The sequence below is a fragment of the Elephantulus edwardii genome, unplaced genomic scaffold (genome assembly GCF_000299155.1).
Source record: "Elephantulus edwardii isolate Elephantulus edwardi_28Jun2011 unplaced genomic scaffold, EleEdw1.0 scaffold00007, whole genome shotgun sequence".
Classification (NCBI taxonomy): domain Eukaryota; kingdom Metazoa; phylum Chordata; class Mammalia; order Macroscelidea; family Macroscelididae; genus Elephantulus; species Elephantulus edwardii.
Genome location: NW_006399757.1, coordinates 33,243,381 through 33,248,774, shown reverse-complemented (window position 1 = coordinate 33,248,774; position 5,394 = coordinate 33,243,381).

The following is a 5,394-nucleotide window of genomic DNA, read 5'->3' as shown; positions in this document are numbered from 1 at the left end:
GCTTATGAAAATTAATAAAATATAATTATAGAAAAAAAAACAACAAAAAAACACAAAACCAACCCAACAAGCCCTCACAGATGCCTCAAAAACCTAAATATAAACTATACAGTTTATTAAGAGAAGGTGGGGGTGGAAAATAGAAGATCATCCGTTGGTAATTCTTTGCACAATTGATGGAAATTTGTCAGTCCTCACTTTAAGGAGGTCTGATTGTGAGGTGCCATTCAAATTCCCTTGGTCAGTTTTCTGCCACTAGAGATGAGAACTATAGATCAGTATGTTTTTTAGGATAAATGATTTTTTTACCAGCTCTCACCATGTAATCACAATAAACTCGGTGCCCATCTGTAAGGACCTTATCTTCCACTCCAGTCATGAAGAGCTTACATTTCCTACAGCATAAACTGGTTGGACAGCACTGGTTCTTTCTTAGACAAACTATCTGCTGGAAATAAATGTTTCCTTTTAAAATGACAAAAACACTTCTGAATTAATTTCAATATAAATGACAAGAGTGACAACAAACTCCCATAAAAAAAGTAGTGCTCTTAAGCTTTTTGAAAAAGTTGAAGACAGAAATACCATTTAATCCAGCAGTCCCACTACTGGGCATATATCCTAAAGAAATAAAAGTTGAAACATGAACAAATGTAGGCCCACCCACATTTACTGCAGCATTATTTACTCTGGTGGCCTAATGGGTAAGGAGTTGTGCGGCCAACCTAAAGGCAGGTAGTTTGAATTCGCCAGCTTCGGTTTGGGCGAAGGATGGGTATTCTCCTCAGTTGTGTTTTACAGCCTCTAAAAACCCACTGGAGGGTCAGCTAGGAGTGTGCTGTGACTTCACAGCAATGAATGAAGTTTTTTAGTTGGTTTGTAGTTAACAAACAGTTGGAAGCATCCTAAGGACTGTGATACATTCACACAACGGAGAACTTTGCAACACTAAAGAATGACAAAGGATTTGAGAAATCCTGTGTAATGAAGATAAGAGGACATTTTGTTGTAATGTGCCACCGAGTCACTATGCTTTGCTGAGTGAAATAAGTTAATCACAAAAGGACAAATATTGCAGAAGACCACTATTGTAAAAAGCTAAGGAAAGATTGACACATAGATAGAAACATTCTTTGATGGCTATCAGGGTCAGGAAGAGAGGGAGAAAGGGAATATAAATTAGTAAATAGTTCCTAGACACTTTTAATATGGTTGGAGGGAAAGGCAATCAATATACAATAAGTAGATGATCAAAAACTGTAGGTGTTACAGTCTATGTTATAAAACAAAAAGTGTGTGGATGGGTGATTGAATGAAAAACCAGCATGTTCTATAAACTTTCATCCAAGTCAGTCACAATAAAAAGAAAAACTAAACTGGGGTTGCTGTTGTTAAGTGCCGTCGAGTCATAATTGACTCATAGCAACCCTGTGAATGAAAGAAAGACCTGAACACTTGTATAACTTTCATCATTTGTCCAAGTTTCGGAAGTGTTTGCCACTCTTGCTTCCAAGCTTGATTTTTAATTAGGAACTCTATCAAACACTGTCCGCCATGGGTAACCATTATCACATTTGACACATCAAAATCACAGTATTCAGCATCACAACAACCACGAGTTAATTCTCTTAGGTTTTGCCTTGAATGAGCAAACTTGTGCCCAAGCCATTCTCTCCACACCTACCTCTTCTCCTTTGTAGCCCTCACCTCCACCCAGTTATTCAGTTAACAGTGCTAAAAGTTTACGCAGCCAAGATACACACTGTAAGAGCCAAATTGTTGCTTTTGTTAAATACAATAGAGCCAGAATCAACTGACCCACCCAGGTTTTCAGAGGCAGTAAATAGGCAGATTGTTTATCTTTCTCTGGCAGAGTTGCTGGTGGATATGAATGATATGCCTTCAGGTTAGCAACTAAACTCCTTACCGTTAAGTGAAAAAAGTTAGCTTATCCCATAAACCAAAAGATGACTCAGGAATATGCTGGTTCAGAGAGAGTCTCAGCTTACAATTTGCATTCAAGAACAAGAGTGGATACTGATTCTTACTTAGCTCACTTACTTCATGACTGCAGCCTGCCTCTTTGCTGTTCTCAAGAGCAGGGGATCCAGGCAGCTTCAGAAAGCTTCCTAGTCTGCTTCAACTCCGTGCTGACTCGATTTATAAAAAGGGTAGGCAGGACGATGATGCATCAGCTGGCTGCCTCCCCCCACCCCCCGCCCCTTTCAGAGTGACTGCCGTTATGAAAAGGAAATGGAAAGTGAAACTGATTCTAGTGAAATTGTTGAGAGGGAAAAGGAAACAAGTTTATTGCAAATGGAAAACAGTTCATTACAGGAGAGTGTCACAGAAATGTCCTTGACAAAATGCTACAGAAGGTTGTTAATTTACAAAGAAGCTGGATTTCATCTAAAACATTTGTGATTATTTGCAGAGCTTGGGGAGAGAGAGAATAATGCTATGGAAAGGACAGGGCTTTGTGGGTCCTCCGTCAACACCCTTGGTATTAGCAGCCAGGAGACAAGGAGATGTATTGCATTGGACAAGTTCACTGTCAGAGATCTCTCCAAAATACTGAAGAGCAGTGATGTCAGTTTGAAGACTAAAGTGCACCTGATTCAGGTCATATCTTTTAAATTACTTGCTTTACAACTGAGAGCTGGATGATAAATAAGCATGGCAAGAAAAAGAATTCATGCCTTTGAGTCGTGGTGTTGGAGAAGAGTACTATTGTTCTTACATAGTCGAGTCACCTGCAACTCATAGCAGCTCTATGTACAACAGCTCTGAATCCTGCCCTGTCCTGAGCCGATCTCACTGTTTCCGAGACACCTATGCCAATGACCCCAGTTATTGTATCAAACCATCTCATCCAAAGTATTCCTCTCCTATGCTGTCCCTCCACCCTTGCAAGCTTGATGTCCTTTTCCATGGACTGGCCTTTCCTGGCAACATGCCCTAAGTATGTGAGAATGAACTTCAAAATCCTTCCCTCCAAGGAGCAGCTTGATGTGAAAGAACAAACAGATACGTCTTAGAGAAGATGCAGCCAGAGCACTCCTTGGAGGCAAAGGTAATAAAAATTACTCTCACATACTTTGGGCATGTAGCTAAGAGAGGGTATTCCTTGGAAAAAAAGGATATCATGCTCGCAAGGGTGGAGAGTCGGATAAAGAGAGGAAGATCCTTATCGAGATGGATTGGATGGTGACTGCAGCACTGCGCTCAAGTGTATCGGAGATGGTGAGGACCGCACAGGATAGGACAGGATTGAGGTCTGTTGCTCATAGGGTTGCGATGAGTTCTATTCAACTCAACAACACTTAACAACAATCACAGTATCTTTTCTTTGTACCCGCCATTTCTAACCGCAAGTTGATCTTCTTAGAACTTTTCAAGCAGAATAACTAACACATTGTTGTTGAGCTGGAACCAACTCACAAGTGACCCTGCAGTGAGTCTCCGAGGCTGTGACTCACACAGGAAGAGACTGATCATCTTTCCTCAGGGAGGCCACTGGAGGATTTGAACCTCAGAGGGGTACAGTCTATGGGTTAGCAGAGTAGACAGAATTATATTTTTCTGTTAAACTACTTATTTCTATGTCTAAGATGCAATAAAGGTTTTAGAGAAGTGACAGGTTGTGTTTTATGATAGAAGATGCATTTAAAAAAAAAATCCCACCACAACAAGATAAAGGTAAAGAATCCAATTGAAAAATGGGCATAGGATATGAACAGACACTTCACTGAAGAAGACATTCAGGTGACCAACAAGCACATGAAGAAATGTTCAAAATCCCTAGCTCTAAGAGAGATGCAAATTAAAACAACTATGAGATATCATCTCACCCCAGTCAGAATAGCAAAATTTAACAGAACAGCCAGCAACAAATGCTGGTGAGGTTGTGGAGAAACTGGAACCCTTACTCACTGCTGGAGGGAGTGTAAAATGGTGCAACCACTGTGGAAGGCAGTATGGCACTTTCTCAAAAAGTTGCAAATAGAGATACCATTTGACCCAGAAATTGCACTACTGGGAATATACCCCAAAGAGACCATAACTGATATCCAAGAAGATATATGCACACCCATGTTTATCACGGCTTTGTTCACAATAGCAAGGAGTTGGAAACAACCTAAGTGCCCATTAACAAACAAATGGATAGAGAAGCTGTGGTATATTCACACAATGGAATACTATGCTGCATTGAAAAAAACAAGGAACTCATGCAATATTATTCAAAATGGGTGACTCTGGAGGACATTATGCTGAGTGAAGTATCTCAATCACAAAAGGACAAATACTGCATGGTGCCACTGTTGTAAAACAGGACTGACCTCGGGGTTGGGGGAGACTGAGAAAGATGGGTTCAATAATGTATACTGCATTGAAACAGATGAGGGAGAAAAACTGTTTAAAAGGGATATGTGATTAGGTACTTTTGTCATGATAGGAGTCCAGAGCAAAGGCTGCATAGTGGAGTGGACCTGGGGATGGGTTTGTAAAACAATGAAAGAATTTTTCTTTTACTTTTCCAAGAGTATAGTGTAATAGTGGGGAGGGTTGCGAGGGGAGAAAAGTGTAACAATGAATGAATGGAAATCCAAAGTCTCTGTAAATTTTCATTGAAATTAATAATAAATTAAAAAATATTACAAAGAAAAAGAAAAGCAGAATGATTATAAAATTTAAAAAAAATCCAAAATGGACTGTCTTCAGGAAAGGTAGAGTTTGACTTAGACTTTAGTCACAAGTCTCAGTCAATTGTTACTTCAAGTTCTGTAGGTTGGACTGTTCTTCCTAAAGAACTCAGCCACACCTATTTTCCAAAATCATAGCTGGAACTAAGGCTGATAGAAGCATTCAGGAATCTGAAGATGAACCCTGAAAGGAGCCAGAATATTGACTTTTTAAAAAATTTCATTTCATATTGATTTGCATGCAAGATTCATTTATAATGTATTTAATTTATATACATTGTCTTTTAAAGAAAATATTTAGGAAACTTTGATATTAAGAGTTTCTGGGACAACATGAAGTGAAAAGCTTCCCAATATATTTTCTAGTCATTCAGTAAATTTACTTGTGAGCATTTTCATCCAGAGAGCTAGATTTAATTCTCTCTGTCCAGAACCGTTGCTACTCTTTCCTGCACTCCAAAACAGCATCTTTTACTAAAATGCACTCTCATAATCCACTAACATCCATGATTTAATAGTTTTTCCTCTTGAGAGCAAAGAAGGTAAAAGGAGATAGAAGAATGTCCTTTCTAAGCTGCATGTTTCGGTCCTTAGGTGACTGAGTAGATAAAGTGCTGGCACTACCAACCCAAAGGTATGCAGTTTGAATCCACCAACCGTTCCTCTGGAAGAAATGAACAATCTCCTGTGC